Source organism: Carcharodon carcharias, chromosome 31, assembly GCF_017639515.1.
Source record: "Carcharodon carcharias isolate sCarCar2 chromosome 31, sCarCar2.pri, whole genome shotgun sequence".
In the NCBI taxonomy this organism is placed as follows: domain Eukaryota; kingdom Metazoa; phylum Chordata; class Chondrichthyes; order Lamniformes; family Lamnidae; genus Carcharodon; species Carcharodon carcharias.
In genome coordinates, this window is record NC_054497.1 from 9,548,823 (window position 1) to 9,570,787 (window position 21,965).

At 43.8% G+C, this 21,965-nt stretch overlaps 1 protein-coding gene across 1 annotated transcript in view; it reads left to right on the forward strand.

Annotated features, from left to right (window-relative positions):
* Positions 1-9,773: 9,773 nt before the first annotated feature.
* The window catches only part of LOC121271787 (epidermal growth factor receptor kinase substrate 8-like protein 1), an 87,452-nt gene continuing 75,260 nt past the window's right edge, over positions 9,774-21,965 (forward strand). Inside the window, exon 1 of the mRNA XM_041178060.1 lies at positions 9,774-9,890. The gene's annotated coding sequence lies outside the window, so the exon portion shown is untranslated. The remainder of the gene's footprint in view (positions 9,891-21,965) is intronic.

A 21,965-nucleotide genomic window follows, 5' to 3' on the forward strand; every position in this document is an offset into this window, starting at 1 on the left:
AGAGGAGTTGAATAAATACTTTGAATCAGTCTTCACGGTAGAAAATACTAACAGCATTCCAATAATACTAAATAGTCAAGGGGTGCAAGGGGCGGAGGAAATAAATACAGTAACTATCACTAGAAAAAAAGTATTAGAGAAACTAATGGGGCTAAAGGCCGATAAGTCCCCTGGACCTGATGGGTTGCATCCTAGGGCATTAAAGGAAGTAACTGCAGGGATAGTGGATTCACTGGTAGTAATCTTCCAAGAATCCTTAGATTCTGGAAAAGTCCCAGAAGATTGAAAAAGTGCCAATGTAATGCCCTTATTCAAAAAGGGAGAGAGACAAAAAACATGTAACCAAAGGCCAGTTAGCTTAACATCTGTCATTAGGAAAATGTTAGAGTCTGTTATAAAGGGTGTAAAAGCAGAACATTTAGAAATGCATAATATAATGAAGCAGAGTCAGCATGGCTTCATGAAGGGGAAATCATGCCTGACAAATTTATTAGAATTCTTTGAGGAGGTAACAAGCAGGATAGATAAAGGGGAACCAGTAGATGTAATATATTTGGGTTTCCAGAAGGCGTTCGATAAGATACAACATATAAGGCTACTTAATAAGATAAGAGCCCACGACGTTGGGGTAGTATATTAGCATGAATAGAGGTTTGGCTAACTAATAGAAGACAGAGAGTTGGGATAAGGGGGCATTTTCAGGATAGCAACCTGTAACTAGTGGAGTGCCACAGGGATCAGTGCTGGGGCCACAATTACTTACAATATATATTAATGACTTGGATGAAGGAAATGAATGTACTATTGCCAAGTTTGCAGATGACACAAAAATAGGTGGGAAGGCAAGTGGTGAGGATGATACAAATAGTCTACAAAGTGATATAGACAGGTTAAGTGAATGGGCAAAAACTTGGCAGATGGAATATAATGTGGGAAAATGTGAGGATATGCACTTTGGCTGGAAGAATAGAGGAGCTGAATATCACTTAAATGGAGAAAGACTGCAGAAAGCTGCAGCACAGAGGGATTTGGGGGTCCTCATGAATGAATCACAAAAAGCTAATATACAAGTTCAGCAGATAATAGGGAAGGCAAATAGAATGTTGGTCTATATTTAAAAGGGAGTGGAGTATAAAAAGAGGGAAGTCTTGCTAAAACTATACAAGGCACTAGTTAGACCACACCTAGAATACTGTGAACAGGTTTTGACCCCTTATCTAAGGAAAGATATACTAGCATTGGAGGCAGCTCAGAGAAGGTTCACTAGGCTGATCCCAGGTATAGAGGGATTTTCTTATGAGGAGAGGTTGAGTAGATTGGAGTTTAGAAGAATGAGAGGCGACTTTATTGAAACATATAAGATTCTTAGAGTGCTTGACAGGGTAGATGCTGAGAGGTTGTTTCCCCTTGTGGGGGAATCTAGGACCAGAGGGCATAATCTCAGAGTAAGGGGTCGCCCATTTAAAACAGAGATGAGGAGGAATTTAATCTCTCAGAGAGTGATAAATCTGTGGAATTCTTTACTGCGGAGGGCTGTAGAGGCTGGGTCATTAAGTATATTCAAGACTGGGATAGACAGATTTTTAATTGGTAAGGAAATCAAGGGTTATGGGAAAAGGCAGGAAAATGGAGTTGAGGATTATCATATCAGCCATGATCTCACTGAATGGTGGAGCTGACTTAATGGGCCGAATGGCCTACTTCTGCTCCTACATCTTATGGTCTTATGGACTATGGGAGAAGATTTTATTTATTCTTTCATGGGATGTGGGCATCACTGGCCAGGCCAGTATTTGTTGCCTGTCACTAATTGCCCTTGAGAAGGTGGTGGTGAGCTGTCTTCTTGAACCGCTGCAGTCCATGTGGTGTAGGTAGGAAGAAACGGTGATATATTTCCAAGATTGGCTAGCATTGTGAAGGTGACATTGCAGCAGGTGATGTCACATGACTTATGCAGAGTCAAGTAATACGGATAGAGTGCGGTGTTACTGCAAGAAAGACCTTGCATTTATGTAGCGCCATTCAGGACCTCAAACATCCCAGAGTGCCTCGCAACCAATAAAGGGCTTTTGAAGTGTAGCCGCTGTTGTAATGGAGGAAATGAAGCAGCCAATGTGCGCACAGCTAGCTCCTACAAATAATGTGATAATGGCCAGATCAGCTGTTTTTGTGATGCCAATTGTGGGATAAAATATTGGTCAGGATACCAGGGAGAACGCCTCTACTCTTAGTTAAAATAGTGCCCTGGGATCTTTTACCTGAGGGAGCAGAATGGCTTCAGTTTTAATGCCTCATCTGAAAGTTGGCACCTCCAACAGTGCAGCACTCCCTCAGTACTGCACAGGGAGTGTCAGCTTAGATCTTATGCTCTCGTCTCTGAAGTGTGACTTGAACACGTGACCCACTGACTTAGAAACAAGTGTGCTACCCACTAGTACATGTGAGGGATCAGTGATGATTACCACATGGATGTTATCTGGATAGATCTGGTTTCAGTTTGGCAGCTGAATGATTGACAAAGTGTCTTACATTGCCCTGGTTCCAGACAGAGCTCTCCCCTTACAGGGTTAAAGCTAACTAGTGCCACATCTTCTGGAGGAACTGGCTTTACCAGCTCGGCTGCCACTTTCCTGCTACTTGTCAGGGCCCATGACACCAGCACCTTCCCATCACCCATTCCTTTACAATGAAGCCATCGGTACAGAGATATGTAGGGTACACCCAGAAACCCAGGATCCTTGGGCTGTCCAGATGGAGGATAGGGTGTAAATATCAGAATCTGATTGGGGTAAAAAACGAGGAAAGGAACTTGGACGGTGGGCAGAGGGGATGGGGGAGGCAACAAGCCCCGAATCTTGAGGCTAGACCTTTGCCAATTAAGATGTAAATAAAGGACAACAGGGTCTGAAAAAAGACAGGAACACAAAAAAATGTGACCTTGGAATTAATTAAGAACTTGGCTGAAAGTCTTCTCTTTGCTATTTGCATGGAAACATTAATCCGTTGAATATTGACTGAGTTACTCGATCCCTTTGATTATACCCCTCACTCAACCCCACCATCCTCCAGGGCAGGACAGGGCAGAGGAAGCTGTAAGCTCCTTTGGGCTGACTGCGCTTATCTCTGGGTGTCCATTTCAACAGGATTCTAACATGAAAGGAGACTCCTCCTCTTTCATCATCCTTGATACCCATCAGCTTCGTGAGCTCGCTAAAGACATCTATATTTGTTGGCTGGAAGAGCTTCTTCTAAATTCGCAAGAAAGACTGATGTCTCACTTAGTTTCTTTTCCATATTCATTCATGGGGTGTGGGAGACCCTGGCGATCCCTAATTGCCCCTTGACAAGGTGGTGGTGAGCTGCCTTCTTGAACCGCTGCAGTCCATGTGGTGTTGGTGCACCCACAGTGCTATTAGGGAGGGAGTTCCAGGATTTTGACCCAGTGACAGTGAAGGAACGGCGATATATTTCCAAGTCAGGATGGTGATTGGCTTTGAGGGGAACTTCCAGGTGGTGGTGTTCTCACCTGTCTGCTGCCCTTGTCCTTCTAGATGGTAGCTGTCATTTGTTTGAAAGGTGCTGTCTAAGGAGACTTAATGAGTTCCTGCAGTGCATCTTGTGAATGGGACACACTGCTGCCACTGTGTGTCGATGGTGGAGGGAATGAATGTTTGTGGATGTGGTGCCAATCAAGTGGGCTGCTTTGTCCTGGATGGTGTTGAGCTTCTTGAGTGTTGTTGGAGCTGCACTCATCCAGGCATCACTCATCACACTCCTGACTTGTGCCTTGTTGATGGTGGACAGGCTTTGGGGAGTCAGGAGATGAGTTACTCATCACAGGATTCCTAGCCTCTGACCTGCCCTTGTAGGCAGAGTATCTGTATGCCTGGTCCAGTTCAGTTTCTGGTCAATGGAAACCCTCAGGAATGTTCATAGTACCAACATAAAGATTGAAACATTTATGTCAGGAAGATCCTTACCAGGGTCAGCAGTGCAAACAGATGCCTCACATTCTGACCCGCACACTCTTTAAATGTCTCTGAGGCACTCCAGCCCCAACCCCGTCCGCACCCTCAGCTTGACAACGCAAAAATATTAGCTCCCTGGGTCCACTTTCCCGACACCATTCAAACCCTTTTTTCTCCAGCTGACACTTGGCAAAAGGTGGTGACTTTCTCTCTGGTTTTGGCCCCAGTGTGAGGGTCTTTCGTATTGGAATCAGTCTTGCAATAGGGTGAGAATTTTATCTATGACCTTCTTAGGAACCAGTCTTAGCCAGATGGGACCATTTTAATTTGTAAAACAAGCGATATTGAATTAGCTTTATGATTTACTCTTCTATGTCCAATTTCCCTCTCCATTATTATCAGTAGGTAACACTCTCCGCACTGAGTCAGAATGTTGTGTCTTCAAATCACAGTTCAGAGATTAAAGCACATAATCTAAGCACATAATCCAGTGCAATGCTTAGGTAGTGCAACACTGCCAGAGATGCCTTCTTTCAGATGAGGCATTAAATGCAAGTCTGCCATGGCATTATTCAAAGATGAGCAGGGGAATTCTGTCCTGGGCCAATATTTATCCTTCAACTAATATTGTTAAAAATTGGGTTATCTTCAGATTATCGCATTGTGATTTGTGGGAGCTTGCTGTGCGGAAATTGGCTGCCACGTTTCTTACATTGCAACAGTGACTACATTTCTAAAATATTTCATTGGTTGTAAAGCCCTTTGGGACATCTTGAGGTTATATACATGCAAGATTTTCCTTTTGATGTTAACAAATTGGCGAAATCAGGAGACTTGTATGTGCTGAGTGAACAATTAGTTATTGTTTATTTTACTCTATTGTCAGGGTGGTTAAAATTGCTCCCAAAGAATCTTTGACTGGCTGACAAATCCCTGCAGCGTCTCATCAGGAATTGCTTGTAGTAATCACTCAGCGAGCGAACTGTCCAGAACTCCAGAAGTGGATCCCATCTCACAGGGAATTATAGTGATTGAAGGTGTCACTGATCAGTTTGTACAAATACTCCACTGCTGCTTTTACTAGAGGCTGATGATTAGCTGCCCCCGATGGTTGGAGATGGACGGGAATATTCGGTGTCGATAATTCAGTGGCAAACGCATTTGGAGGGATTTGAACACCGGGATGAGAATTTAAAATTGAGGCGTTGCCAGAACAGGAGCCAATGTAGTTCAGCGAGCACAGGGGTGATGAATGAATGGGACCTGGCACGAGTTAGGACACTACAGACAGCAGAGTTTTGGATGAGTTCAGTTTTATAGAGAGTGGAAGTTTGGAGACCAGCCAGGATATGCCTAACTCTCTTTATCTTTGTCCACCTCTTTTTAAACATAGAAGTTACAGCACAGAAATAGGCCATTCAGCCCAACTGCCCATGCTGGTGTTTACATTCTACACAAGCCTTATCCCTGTGCTTTCTTCCCTAACTGTATCAGTATATTCTTTTATTCCTTTCTCCTTTAATATGCTAATCAGGTTTCACATTCTTACCACTCTCCGAACAGAGAAATTGCTCCTTAATTCCTTACTTGATTTATTAGTAACTGTTGTATGTTTATGACCACGAGTTTTGGACTCCCCGGCAAGTGGAAACATCTTTTCTACATCTACCTTATCAAACTCCTTCATAATCTTCAAACATGGGTCACCCCTTGGTCTTCTCTCTTCCAGAGGAAAGAATCTCAGCTTTTTCAGTCTGTCTCTGTAGTTGTAATCTCTCAGTTCTGTAAATCATGTTAGTAAATTTTCCTCCCTCAGTCTCTCCTCCATCTGTTTCTCTCTATCTCCACCTTTCTCTCTGTATCTCAGACTGACTTATCCACCACTCTTGCATCTCTCTCTCTCTCTCATTAAGTGGCTTATTGTCAGTTTTTGCACATTTCCAAGTCTCACACCCTTCAGGTAAAGACAGCAACTCCTACTATCCACACTATCTCACACAGCAAGAATTTCAAATCCAGTTCTCTTACCCACACCCTTCCTAAACATGCACATACTCAAGTTTGACGTGTGGTATGTATCAATGTCAAATCCTTCCGCATTTGCAATTAATACTCAGGCACTTTGCTCCTTACTGTTGCCACCTTTTGCCCAGTCACTTTTTCCCTGGAGTGTTGAGTCATGCACTTCTGCCAGTCCAAGGGACCCAACAATCCCCTCTTGTACATTCTCCGTATGTGATTGTCTGTCTAGAAGACTTTTCTCCCATGGAAGACATCATCTGACCTCCCTTCTGTTGGATCCTTGGGCACTGGTTTAATTGAACTAATGGATCTGGGTTACACGCTCATTTCGGGATAACCGAGTTGGTACCATAGACAGAGCAGATCAATAGACATTTCTTATGTAGAACACATTCTATTTATTTACAAAGGAACTCAGCAGCTACACTTGTGTGCTCACAACTAAAACTCTGTCTCTACATTACAGACTCTTACTCCAAACCACTGACTACAAACTACTAAGGTAGCCCGCACTACTCTGTCATTAGATAATAAGATCGTGTGATCTTCTGCTAAAACATTCTTCTTAAAGGTATATTGCACATCAGATTACCACACCTTCCCTCCCACCTTTAAACTAGTCTTCTACTGAATGTGGAATCTCCACCAGGTTTCTTAAGTAATGCACAGGAGTGGGAACCCTGACTGATATCACCACCCCACCCCACCTCCCTCCTCTCACTGGCGTAGTTGTACTGTCACTGGACTAATAATCCAGAGATCCAGGGTAATGCTCTGGGGACCTGGCTTCGAATCCCACCACAGCCGATGGTAAAATTTGTATTCAATAAAAAAATCTACAATTAGGATTCTAGTGGTGACCATGAAGCTATTGCCAATTGTCGTAAAAACCCGTCTGGTTCACTAATGTCCTTTAGGGAAGGAAATCTGCCGACCTTACCTCGTCTGGCAAATGTGTGACTCCAGACCCACAGCAATGTGGTTGACTCTGAAACGGCCCAGCAAACTACTCAGTTCTCGTGGATGGGCAACAAATGCTGGCCTTCCCGGCCCATGAATGAATTTTTAAAAATTCTAATGGGTTTGGAGAAACAGACAAGATTTACCAGAATGGAACTAGGGATGAAGGATTTCAGTTACATGGGAAGACTGGACAAGTTGGGATTGTTCTCCTCTGAGCAGAGACACTTAAAGGGAAAGTGGGAGGAGGATGGGATTTAAGGGGGAGTTTGTAGAACAGCATCATCTGAATAATTCTCCTTTGCTTTGCCTGGTGGCGACCAGTGTTAAAGAAAAGAGAAACAAAAATGTAATGAGTGTTGGTGCCTGGTGATGAGTTGAAACTGTTTGAGGATGGTGGGAGGAAGAGTGAATGAAGTTGGAAAGAGAGAGGTGGGAGCATGTGAGGCTGTGTGTAAACCTTTGCCAAGGATTGCCGATACCAACTTTCAGGAATGTTCAAGAATCTGTGAAAAAGGTGAGGTTAAACTTCCCGTAATATGTGAGATTACCAGCATTTAGCTGAGCTCAACGGCTCATCCTCTTCTTGCGTATGTGTGTTTCCAGTCCAGGGTACATACCCACACTTACCCTGTACTCCTGGTTACTGTAAATACGCTGGATACATGTGCAGTGTTAAAGATAACTGAGGCCTTTAACCCTTCTGGTGCCAGGCTGGATCATCATCAAAACACTCAACTAAGTTGAAAGAACAGATCTTGGTGGTAGTGAGAAATATTCAGACGAGGGCTTTGAAGGCCGAAGTGGAGAAGGAGTCCATGTGAACACCAGCTGATCAGACGGTCCCAAGAGGCAGGCCAATGACTTTCAGCAGCACGTGTCTAGCACGCATGAATTAGGAGCAGGAGTTGGCCATTCAGCCCCTTGATTCTGCTCCACCAGTCAATGGCTGATCTGACTATGGCCTCAACTCCACTTTCCCACCTGCCACCCCCAGCATCCCACCCCCCACATCATAACCCTTGACTCCCTTGTCGATCAAAAACCTGTCTCACTCAGCCTTGAATATGTTCAATGACCCAGCCCAAAGGGGTGCCAGCTGATGTGGTGCAGAGCCATGGGCAGGGCAGGGCGGGGGCAGAAAGATCCCAATGATGCCAGTAGGCACTGGGAGACCTCTGAGCAGTCACTTGGGCAAAAGCTGTGGCCGTGGAACCAGCCACCAGCTTTAGTTGCTCGGTAAGAGGTCATGGGGGTTGGGGATGGGGTGCGCAGGGAGACAGGGAAAGGGAATTGAGAGAACTCGAAGCAAAGGGAGAAACAACAGAATTGACTGATTCCATCACTAAGGCCATGGCAGCTAAAGGAAAGCAAGAACTTGCATTTCTATAGCACCGTTCGTAACCACCGGATGTGTTTTAAAGTCAATGAAGTACTTTTGAAGCGTGAATCACTGTTGTAATGTAGGAAACGTGGCAGCTGATTTGCACACAACAAGATGCTAGAAGCAGCAAATGGCCAGGTCTTCTGTTTTGGTGTTAGTTGAGGGATAAATATCTGACAGGAGAGCCTCTTTGCTGATCTTGAAATAAGGCCATGGGATAATTTACATCCAGCCGAGAGGACAGACGGGGGCCTCAGTTTAATGTCTCACCGGAAAGACAGTCTCCCTGACAGTGTGGCACTCCCTCAGTATTGCACTGGAGCTCAGCCGCGGGGCTTTGACCACAATGTTCTGACCCACTGCCCCTATCACCCCTACATGAGCAGAAACTAAAATCAGAACAGACCTATATGCCTCAGTCCCAGGGTATATCTGGAGAGAGGGCATTTCCTCTGAATGAAGCCCCCAACCCCACCCCCAACACTTCCCTGTGCCAGCAGGCAACCAACCAGGATCATTGACTTTCCAAGGGTTCACCGGGGCTACTAGAGAGACAGAGAGAGGGACATAAACTTTCTAACGATGGGTACATGCAGGATATCAAGGGGTTGGAGGCCTTTTGGTCCATCATGTCCCTGCCAGCTCTCTGCAAGAGCAACTCAACCAGACCCATTCCAGATCCTTTTCCCTGTGGTCCTTCCCAACTGTCCCTCTTCAGAAAATCGTCCAATTCCCTCTCGAAAGCCACGAATGAATCTGGCGCCACCAGACTCTCGGGCAACGCATTTCAGATGCGACCACAAAGGAAGAGGAGAGGAAACACAGAACAAATATCTACGAGGTGGCACGAGATTCAAACTGGAATGTCCAGAGCGACTGCATTTTTCGCCCATGTGTCCAAACGCAGTGCTTATTCCCTCAGATGCTTTGAGTTCAGATTCTACTGCTGGGTGTGTGTGAGACGTGACAATTTCCTTCAGCAAAAGGTTAATATTTCACAGCCACAATAATAAAGTAGAATTAGCATCTTGGCAGAAAACTGAAACTGTCCAATCAAGTGTCTCATCACAAGGTCCTGTATGTTTTGGCTGCTCAGTAACAAAATTCTGCTTAGTAGTAAATTGGAAAAACCCTCAAAGGTAAAGCAGTCCTGAGGAGATTTGTTCCCGAGCCTGGAGGTTAATATTAAACCTGATGGCAAACTGGGCTGCATTTACAACTTGTCAAGCCTTTGATCCAGGAATCCAGTGGATTGACAGGTACAGAGCCCCTTTGTTCTGAAGAATTGCAGCATTGGAATGTGGTGCCGTTGGACATCTAAGGAGTGAGGGATGACAGGTGATATAGCAACATGAGATGGGGCGTGTATCTCTGGGTTGAGTCATGAGGTCAGTACTGGATCCACACCCTCCTACATGAACAAAAAAAAGCACATACACACCACACAGTCACACACACAGAAGAAAACAGTTCAGACCTGCGAGCGAAGCACCCGGGATCTTTCTTACTGCTGAAGTTGCTGTTAACGGCAGTGGCAGAAGGCTGGTGAATTCATTGTAAGTTTATATCTTAAGAAAAGCTTTCCACTCATGTTAACTCTCCAGTGTCTCGAATTTGTTTTTTTTAGCTAGCAGGAGAAACTGTCCTGCAAGCAAATACTTCCCCTCCCATGTGGAGGGTAGAGGATGGGGAGGGGTGGGGAGGTGTGATGGGAGGGGTGGGGGGAGAGGGGAACAGTTTTCCCCCCATATGGTGTGAGGGAAAACCATTCATTTTGAATCATAGAATGGTTGCAGCGCAGAAGGTGGCCATTCAGCCTGTCATGTCTGTGCTGACTCTCTAAGAGCAATTTGACTCGTAACACTTCCCAACCCTTTCCCTGTAGCCCTGCAATTTTTTTTTTCTCTCTTCCGATGCTCATCCAATCCCTCTCTGGCAGCTCTGATTGTATCTGCCTTCACTCACAGGCAGTGAGTCCCAGGTCCTAACCACTCACTGCGAAAAAACATTATTCCTCATGTCACCCTTACTCCCTTTCTTAAATTGGAATGTGCCCTCTGGTTCCGGACCCTTCTAGCGCGGGGAACAATTTCTCCCTACCTCCTCTGTCCAGGCCCCTCGTGCTTTTGAGCACCTCTATCAAAATTCTTTTTGACCTTCTCTAAGGAGAACAGGCCCAGCTCAGCCATTTAAGAGTCAATCACACTGCTGTGGGTCTGGGGTCACGTGTAGGTCAGACCAGCTAAGGATGGCAGATTTCCTTCCCTAAATGGCATTAGTGACCAAATGGTTTTACAATTGTTGATAGTTGTCATGGTCACTATTACTGAGACTAGCTTTATATTCCAGGTTTATTAATTGAATTTAAATTCCGCCAGCTGCTGTGGTGGGATTTGAACCCATGTCCCAAGAGGACCAGCCTGGACCTCAGGATTACTAGTCCAGTGACATTACCACCACTCTACCGTTTCCCCCTAAATTTACAGGGTTAGAGGCTAAAAACAGGATGTGGGACTAAAGACAAATGCCTATTCAAAGAACCAGCATGAGAATGATGGGCTGAATGGCATCCCCCTGCATTGTATATTTCTATGATTCTATCTCAGGCTTTGGTTTGGGTATTACAATTAGCATCAGCAGCTCTGGGTTAGGGGAGGGTGATCGTTAATTAATGATCTTTACAAATCACTGGTTAGACCCCAGTGCAGTACTGTGTTCAACTCTTAACACCGCATGTTAGGGAGGATGTCAAAGCCTTGGAGAGACTTCAAAGAAGATTTACTCGAATGTTATCAGGGATGAGTGACTTAAGTTACATGGAGAGACTGGTGAAGCTGAGATTGTCCTCTTTAAAGCAGAGAGGGTTAAGGGGAGATTTAATAGAAGTGTTCAAAATTATGAAGGGTTTTGATAAGAGTATATAAGGAGAAACAGTTTCCAATGGCAGGAGGGTGGTAACCAGAGGGCACAGGTTAAAGATAATCGGCAAAGAAACCAGTGGGAAGATGAGGAGGATAAGTTTTACACACCGAGTTGTTGTGATCTGGAAGGCGCTGCCTGAAAGGGCAGATTCAATAGGAACTTCCAAAAGGAAATTGGATAAATTCTTGACAAGGAAAACTTTGCAGGGGAATGGGGACAAGGGCAAGAGAATGGGATTAATTGGATTGCTCTTTCAAAGAGCCAGCACAGGCACAATGGGCCAAATGGCCTCCTCCTGTGCTATTTCATTCCATGATTTAAGCTGGAAAGTGTATATGTGGTCATCAGTTTAGGATTAGAGAAAGCTTTCAATTATATAATAACCACATCACATTCTCAGCATGTTCCAGCATCAGAGCCAATGACGTACATTGGAAATGCAGTCACTGCTATTGTTTAGACAACATAACAAGATCACACAGCCAGCAACAAGATACATGACAAGCTAATCTGATCCCTTTTCCCAGTGATATAGGTTTAGGAAGGATTACTCATTGGGAGACCCAAGAAACTAGGTGTTTTGCTCTTTAGTATTCTGGGATCTTACACCATTGGAGCAGGAAAATGAGGCTGAAGTTTAAGGATTTATTAGCGATGGCACCTCAGGCAGTGCAGCAGCCCTAGAGTCAGCCTAGCTTGCACGCTCAAGCCCCTGGACTGGGGCCTGTGTGAGTAATGTGTGTAAGTCAGCACGGACTGGTGCTGTCACTAGGAATGGCATTATGGTGGCTAGTGTGAGAATTGGGAAACTGTTACCTGGTCCCTGGGGAAGGGAAGGGAGGAGGTCGGGGGTGGAGGGGGGGGGTGGGGGGGTGGGGGGTGGGAATGGAAGAGGCTCCCCTGAGATTGGGGCTGCTTGCACATGGTTGGGGCAAAGCAGAGAGAGTGTTACTCTGCAGCTGGTTGTGCCGTACCTGAGCTGGGAATATGTGAGGAGTTGTCCTTTGATGAGAAGCTGTGTAAATTGGGCCTATGTTCTCTGGATTTTGGAGGAATGAGAGGTGATCTCATTGAAACATACAAGATTCTGAAGGGGCTTACCTCAGTTCTTACCCAAATCACTTTATCTCAAAAACAGATACAATCCCCCAGGAATTAATACAGTACACAAATATGGAATATACATGAGTGTTATTCATTGGCACACATGAATAACACTAATGTGCCAATGAATAACACCAATGAATAACACTCATTTTCAGTCATACTTCTGCCAAGGCTTAACCAGTGCACATTTGAACCTCTCCACACTGATAGCTTAATCTATTTAATTACCAGATCTATTAATTATTCTGACCAACTTTCCTATAAATAGCTCGAACCCTTCCTTCTAATCTCTCAATTCCCCATCGGCTGGGGTATCTAAAACACGGGGACACAGGCTCAGGATAAGAGGTCGGCCATTTAGGACTGAAATGAGGAGTAATCTCTTCACTTCAAGGGTTGTGAATCTTTGGAATTCCACCCCACCCCCCACACCCTGCGCCACCACACTGGGTTGTGGATACTATTACGGATAGGGGAGAGATGTGGTTTGCTTGTCCCTTTTTCCCACCTCTCGACTGACTGCAACAAGATGTAATTTTACCAATACATTAATGCTAAAAGGTTAGTTAAGGAAAAAGTGGATGAAGATGGAAACTTGTGTGTAGATGCAGAGGCTGTGGGAAGGGTTTTAAATGAATATTTTGTCTCCGTGTTTACAAAGGAAAGGGAGGATGTAGATATAGTAGTCCAGGAGGAACACTGCGAGATATTGGACAGGATAGTCATAAAGAGAGAGGAAGTACTCGAAGGGTTGAAATCCTTGAAAGTTGATAAGTCACCAGGGCCAGATGGATTGTTTCCGAGGCTGCTGAAGGAAGTCAGGGAGGAGACAGCAGATGCTCTGAGGATGATTTTCCAATCTTCACTAGATTCAGGGGAGGTACCAGAGGACTGGAGAAATGCAAACGTAGTTCCATTGTTTAAAAAGGGGTCAAAGGAAATGCTAAACAATTATAGGCCAGTTAGTCTTACATCGGTGATGAGCAAATTAGTAGAATCAATCCTGAGAGATAGGATTAACTCTCATGTGGAAAGGCATGGACTACTCAGGGATGGTCAGCATGGATTTGTTAAAGGGAGGTCTTTCCTTATAAATTTGATTGAATTCTTTGAGGAAGTGTCAAGAAGGGTTGATGAAGGTAGTGCAGTGGATGTTGTGTACATGGATTTTAGCAAGGCATTTGACAAGGTCCCACATGGCAGATTGGTCAGGAAAGTAAAAGCCCATGGGATTCAGGGTAATGTGGCAGACTGGATAAAAGGTTGGCTTTGTAACAGGAAACAAAGGGTAATGGTCGATGGATGCCCTTGCGAATGGAAAGTTGTCTCAAGTGGTGTTCCATAGGGCTCGGTGTTGGGACCCTTGCTGTTTATGTTATATATTAACGATTTGGATGTGAACATGTTGGAATTGTATAAAACACTGGTGAGGCCACAACTGGAGTATTGTGTGCAGTTCTGGTCACCATATTACAGGAAGGACGTAATAACTCTGGAGAGAGTGCAGAGGAGGTTTACAAGAATGTTGCCAGGGTTAGGAAAGTGTAGCTACGAGGAGAGATTGGATAGGTTGGGGTTATTTTCCTTAGAACAAAGAAAGCTGAGAGGTGACTTGATTGAGGTGTACAAAATTATGAGGGGAATAGATAGAGTGGACAGGATAAAATTGTTTCCCTTGGTGGAGAATTCTAGAACCGGGGACATAGATTCAAGATAAGTTGGCAGAAGGTGTAGGGGGGACATGAGGAAGAACTTTTTTACACAGAGGGTAGTGGGTATCTGGAATTCGCTGCCCAAGTTGGTGGTTGAGGTAGAAACTCTAAACCCTTTTAAAAAGTACCTGGATCTGCACCTAAAGTGCTGTAAGCTGCAGGGCTATGGGCCGGGTGCAGGAAGGTGGGATTAGAAAGGGCACCTGGGTGCCCTCGGGCTGGCATAGAGAAGATGGCATTCAGTGCTGTAACTTTTCAATGGTTCTATGGAGTGTTTTAACCCCTTGAGTGCTGTGACTTTAGAAAAAAGACACAAGACAGGCTTTCTTGTAAGTTTAAATCAAAAAGATAGAGAAATGTTTATTCATCACAACACCCGAAATGTAAATGGAACAACACACCCACTCCTTATCCACACAAAGTAAACACACACAAGCATACACACAAACAAGCAACATGCACACACATGCACAGTGCACACATACACACACACCTACAAGAAAAGATGTAAAATGCACTTAGAATAATTAAAGAGTCAAAAATGCCCCTTCTATAATCAGTCCCCAATTTGGTAACTGAAAGGTTGCAAGCCTGAAAGGTTTTATCCATGTTCACTGCAAAAAGGATGGAGGTCGGAGGTTTCTGACTTTCTAATCAATAGTTTCTAGGCAGATTTCTTCCTTTTGCTAGCCCGGCATCTCTCCCCTTGGGATCTTCTTTAACTGACTCCTGGCTGTTCAGAAAATGTCAGTTATAAAGTATTTTTTGTCATGTAACCATTGTCCACACAATGATTTGATGTCATAAACCATTGTCACACATCAACATTCCAGTTATGAATAACCATTGAATGTCTTTGTGTGTTTCCATCTTCTAATAAGCTTTATGGGCAGATGACTGTAACAATGCTCCATCGTTGAATGTATTTACCCTCTTGATTGGTGGACCATATAGTCTATTCCTGCTCCTATGAACATATGAATTAGAAGCAGGAGTAGGTCACTCAGCCCCTCATAAATGGTCTGCCATTCAATAAGCTCATGGCTGAACTGAATGTAATCTCAACCCCACATTCCTGCCTACCTTTCACCCCTTGTTAATCAAGAATCTATCTAGTTCTGCCTTAAAATATTCAAAGACTGTTACCACCACCTTTTGAGGATGAGAGTTCCAAAGATTCATGACCCTATGAGAGAAAAAATTTCTCCTCATCTCTGTCTTAAATGAGCGACCCCTTATTTTTATACAGTGACCCCCCCAGTTCTAGATTCTCCCACAAGAGGAAACATCCTCTCCACATCCACCCTGTCAAGACCCTGCAGGATCTTAAAGGTTTCAATTAAGTCGTCTCTTACTCTCCTAAATTCCAGTGGATACAAGCCTAACCTGTCCAGCCTTTCCTCAAAAGACAACCCACCCATTCCTGGTATTAGTCTAGTAAACCTTCTCTGAACTGCTTCTAACGCATTTACATCTTTCTTTAAATAAGGAGACCAGTACTGCACAATACTCCAGATGTGGTCTCACCAACGCCCTGTACGACTGAAGCAAAACCTCCCTACTTTTGTAATCGATTCTCCTCACAGTAAATAATAACATTCTATTAGCGTTCCTAATCACCTGCTGTACCTGCATACCAACCTGTTGTGATTCATGCACTGGGTCACCCAGATCCCTCTGCAGGTCAGAGCTCTGTAAATTCTCACCATTTAGATAATATGTTTCTTTTTTATTCTTCCTGCCAAAATGATCAATTTCATATTTGTCTACATAACGCTCCATTTGCCAGAATTTTGCCCACTCACTTAACCTATCTCTGTCACTTTGTGACCTCCTTATGTTCTCTTCACAATTTACTTTCCTACCTATCTTTGTGTCATCAGCAAATTTAGCCACCATTCCTTCTGCCCCATCATCCAAGTCATTTATATAAAGTGTAAAAAATTGAGACCCCCAGCACTGATCCCCGTCACACCACTTGTCACATCTTGCCAACCAGAAAAAGGCCCATTTATGCCAACTCTCTGCTTCCGGTTAGCCAGCCAATCTTCTATACATGCCAATATGTTACCCGCTACCTCCTATCACTTATGATCCTATGACGTTGAGACATACTGCATCCCCACAACTAATATCAAGTAGCTCAATGTACAAGCAATAACCTTTTCACTTTTTTTTAAAAAAATGGGTTTTAGTTTGCGTAGGCATTTCGGATGGATGAAGTTGCCAGGGGTTTCAATGGGGTTGCTAATTCTCTGACCTGGGAGTCTCGGTGCAAACTTCAAAAGTATTTCAATGTCTATAGAGAGCTTTGGAAAATCCCTGAGGTGGGGAAAGGCATCATTTAAGTACTAACAGGGCTCCATCAGGCTGTAATGTTAGACCTTATGCAGGAGAGTCAAGTGGTCGCCATGGATACGCGATGGGCATTCGGAAATGCAAAAGATAGGGGAATGACTCACTTCCAAACTTTTCGAGTATTATTATGTAAAACTGACCTTTGAACTATCCAACAATAGAGTCATTAGGGACAAACAAAATCACTGTTACTGTCACGTGGATAATGGACTTAAATAACATCAGCAGGAACTTTTCAAATATTAACTCTATTTGTGAAAGAGACTGATTCAAATTTCCTGTAACTCGATTGCAAAATGTTAGACTTTATAGATAAAATGAAACTGAAATATTTCATCTGATTTAAGGTTTCATACTGCACCTTCCATTTCATCACTCCCCTATCACCTGCTAGTCTGCATTGCCACGCCCTGTGACTTGCGTTGTTCGCTAGTCAAAAAAGACTGATATAGGGGAAACAATTCACTTGCAAATGGCTCAGTGTGTGTCTCAGTGTCAGCTCCTGTAAGTGTACAGTAAACACCAGATAAAACTCCCATCTGACACTGATTGTATTATGTGTGTCTCAGTGTCACTGCATGTCCATTAAACCAAAGAAGCTGATCATGGGGAGGGGGCAGGCTGTGTTGGTGATGAGGCTGTTAAGAATTTATATCACACACTGGTCCAGGTAATATTTCACCTCTTCTGTATAAATGAATCGCAGCTCCCATTTCATTCGAATCGGATTTGTGAACTTGATCTTCTTCATCATCTCCTTTCTAGTCTCTGTCACATGGCAACACCCACACACTATGCCATCTTCACACCATGCCACCCAAACACCATGCCACCCTCACACTATGCCACTGTCACACTGCCACTCTCACACTGCCACCCTCACACTGCCACCCTCACACTGCCACCCTCACACTGCCACCCTCACACTGCCACCCTCACACTGCCACCCTCACATTACATCACTGTCACACAGCAACATCATTAGATATTTATGACGAGCTCCATTACGATGCTGGTTGATAGAGAGACTTGTGTTCATAGTGCACCATGTAAATTTTCTCAATAATGCCTCAGGCATTGTCAAATGAGCAGAATTAATGCCCTTCCCCATGGCAGGTTTGGTGGCATTTAATTAGGCAGGAGTGTTGCAGATGGCAATGCCACTGCTTTGCCATCTCTACCCAGATTAAGCTTGTGGCAGGAAACCCCATAAACTACACCCCGCCCCTCAAGAACCTTAAGTGGAAAATTAATGCCCACCGAAGGGGTTCATCCTGCCACAGCTGGTGTTGGCCCAGCGATGGGCAGGTTTTCACCTTGCCAATTTCATTGTGAACCCTGAGTGGAGTTGCTTGCAGGCTCCCTGTTGTGTGTGTGGTGGTGGTGGGGCTGTCTCTCATACAAAGGCACTCAATGCCTGATCGAGCGATCCTTGTGGGATAGCCTAGGACCAGAGGGCATAATCTCAGAGTAAGCGGCCACCCATTTTAGACAGAGATGAGGAGGAATTTCTTCTCTCAGAGGCTAGTTAATCAGTGGAATTCTTTACGGCAGAGGGCTGTAGAGGTTGGGTCATTAAGTATATTCAGGGCTGAGATAGGCTGATTTTTAATCAGTAAGGGAATCAAGGGGTATGGGGAAAAGGCAGGAAATTGGAGTTGAGGATTATCAGATCAGCCATGATCTCATTGAATGGCGGAGCAGACCCGATGGGCCATTCAATAGAGTTGCCAGCCTTTGCTGGGTCAGCTGCTGTCAGTGGGTGGGACTCAATCCTGGGGAATGGACTGCAGCTGTCCAGTTAAGTCCCTGAGTGGCACTTAGTTCTGTCGACCTTCCTCAAAAGAGGCAATGGAGGGGTTTTCAGTGGCTTTCCAGCCAGCGAGCTAGATCCCCACCGCTTCCATTAAAAATAGCCCAATGAATCACTTTGAAAAGCAATAAAGCCAATTCATACACAGCTAGATAAGAAGGTGGTGAATTCAAGTCCCACTCCAGAGACTTGAGTGTGAAATCTCAGCTGGTATCCAGTAAATAGCCACTGTTAGTTCATTATATTCAGGCTAAAAACTGGTGGTCAGATCTATTTACAGATTGGAGAATTACACAGAAATAGAAAAGCATTAAAATATTAATACAGCAAATATTCATAAAATAATAAGGATCCAATCGAACTATAAGCCTTTGGAATATGTTTAAAACATAATTCTTAGCCTGTTTGATAATAATGAGTTACATCTGGGAGAAGTCATTGGGCTTTCTGACTTGATATCTATACATGGACAATGTTATATTCCCAGATCCAAATACAAATCAAGCTGGACTAAAGATAAATAATTCAATTCATACCCGATTTGCTCAATCTCAAAAACAGTTACAATCTCTCAGGAATAAAAATGTTATACAAATGATTTGCACAGCACACCAATGAATAAGTTAACACTCATTTTCAGAGTTATGTTTCTGCCAAGCCTTAGACAGAGCTGATTTGAACTTCTGCACACTGATAGCTTAATCTATTCAATTACCTGTTAATTAATTAATTAATCCAACCAATTTACCTATAAATAATTTGACTCCACTTTCCACTTTGGAGGTTACTTAAAACGCCCTTCTATCTTATCTCTAATGCCTTTACCCTGCACATCTAAAGTCACAAAATTTAAAATGTTTCTATTTTAATACAAAATAGAAGTTCTACTTTTGTCACGCTGGTTGTATATCTATGCCTTCCTGGCACTAATCTCTGCTACAAAACAAACGTTTAAACTCGATGACAGTTTAATCAGTCCATGCATCAAAATGAAGCTCAAATGCAGTTCTCAATAATGAAATGTGACTGCTTTTCTAGAATGTTCTGCTGTCTGCAGGAATGATACAACTCTGGGATTAGCTGTGCTCAGTACGGTGCACATCATATTATCCTGTATGAAAGTTAATGTAGTGGGAGCGGAAGTTTTATCTATTGGGATTTTCTACAATGAGAATTAATTATACTAAAAGGTGCATGTATATAGCACCTTTCATAACCTACAAATGTCCCAAACCGCTTATCAGCCAATCAAGTACTTTTGAATTGTAATCCTTGTTAAAATACGGGAAATACTGCAGCCAAATTGCACAAAGCAACCTCCCACAAATGCAATGTGATAATGATCAGATAATTTGGTTTAGTGATATTGGCTGAGGGATAAATATTGTCCCACGAATCTGCCCTTTTCTTCACCCTGAAACCTTTTATGTCTGCCTGAGAGGGAAGATGGGTCCTCGGTTTAACGTTGCATCCAAAAGGTGGCACCTCTGACTGTATGGCACTGGGAGTGTCAGCCGAGATTTTGACACAAGTCTCCAAAGTGAAACTTGTACCCTGACTCATAGTGTTACTCCTTTGCCTTGGCAATGTGACAGGAATTAGTCCATTGGAATTCTGTACAGTTGGAATGGACGAGAGAGAATTTGTTTGATCAGAAGACCATTCATTGGGAATGAGTGAATCTGTTAAGAATCTATAGGGTAGAATTGAATGGGTCTGTTGGGATTTTGATGGGAACCAATGGGAATGGTTTGAAAATCTGGGTGTTGACAGTACACAGCTCAAAAGTGAATGAGGAGCTCAACTTATTGTGATCCTGTACAATACAAAGGGGCAGGAAGAGATGCAGTTCATTGGCGTTCCAAACAGTGGGAGTGAATGGAAAGGGATTTGGTCCATTAGGATTCTGAAATCTGTGAATACATTAGATCGGTTTAAAACATTGAACACAAGGGTGTACAGAAATATGAAGATGGACTGCCACTCTGCAGCTGCAAGTGAATAGCAAGATGCTGGGATGTCTCGTACCAAACTAATGGGTTTAATTTTTATTTTGTTAAACTGTGAACTAGGGTTCTGTAAAAATGCAGTACATACATCACATCCCGAAATACAGCTTAGATCAATGGGGACAATGGATGCCTCGAGTTGGAGTTCTTAAAAAACGGAATCGAAGGCCAGGGTTTTCAAGCCCCATCATGGAAGTCCCCACCACCGGAGCTGTGGCAGCCCTGCCAAAAGGCTGGACAATCCTGACAGCAGGCAGGGCTGGAAAATCCCACTCACAGTTTCTCACATGCATCAGCTTCTACAGTCATCCCTGATAAATAAACTTTGGCCTTGTAGCAAAAATTGTGAAATTGTAAAAATTCTTTCATATGAATTAACATGAATTAAAGTGCGCTCTGACTGATACAAATTACCAAACTAAATATTGCTCAAACAATATAAAAGAGGAATTTATCGACTGATAAGCTGTGCTGAAATCATTGCCCTGCCTTCATTGTTCACTCCTTCTTTTCTACAACTTCCAAACTATCGGCCCCCGTGTATTTGTTCATCTTCCCTTCTCCCAACCCCTGTCTCAGCTCATCTGCTACTGAAATCCTTGTCCATACCTTTGTTACTTCCAGTCTTAACTATTCCCAAAGGCTGCACATTCTGTTCATCCATCATCCCAGTGTTCACTGACTGACTTTAGCTCCCATTTAAGCACCACCTCAATTTTAAAATTCTCGTCCTTGTTTTCAAAACCCTCCATGGCCTCACTGCTCCATCTCTCTGTAATCTCCAAGCCCCACAACCAGCTGAGATATCTGTGCTCATCTAATTCTGGCCTCTTGAACATCCCTGATTTTAACCAGTCCACCGTTGGTGGCCTTGCCATCAGTTGCCAAGGAACTATCGCTGGAATTCCTGGCCTAAACCGCTCCGCCTCTCTATCTCTATGTATCTCTGCCTTTAAGATGCACCTTAAAACCTACCTCATTGACCGAGCTTTTATTCACCTGCCCTAATATCTCCCTATGTGGCTCGAAGCCAAATTTTGCTCCTGTGAAGAGTATTGGTACATTTCATTCCGCTAAAGGCACTATAGATGGAGGGTCTGTGTTTGGTAGGTAGTGTCCCTGCCACTGAGAGAGAAGTTCTGGGTTTGGGTCCAACCCCAGAAGTTGATGGCCAAGGAAGGTGTGTTCATAATGCAGCCAAACAGGTTGAATGTCAATCTGTAAATCCTTCTAACACATGCCAATGGCAGGCAGTAATAGTGGGAGAGATCCCTGGTCAGCCATCTGATGGAAAGAATGTTGGAGCCTCAACCATCACTAACCATAGCTCCAGGCTACAACATGCATGGAAAAGAGACATGTACACACATTGTGCCATAATGCTACCAATGAATCCCATCAAACATTCCCAGGACAGGTACAGCACTGGATTAGATACAGAGTAAATCTCCCTCTACACTGTCCCAACAGGCATTCCCAGAGTAGGGAGAACAAGAGTTATATATAAAATTCTATGTTCTCTGGCCAATCATTGTGCCTTAACCTCAATCTGGAAAAAATCACCCCTCACTGTATCAGGGTGACATTGGTGTTTTCCCATCACTAATTTCTGAACCTGATCGTGATGGAATCACTTTAAGGTCAGGAGACTCCCTGGATAAACCAATGAACAGTGAGTTTGTCTGTGTGCATGGGAAGAAATGAAGGTTG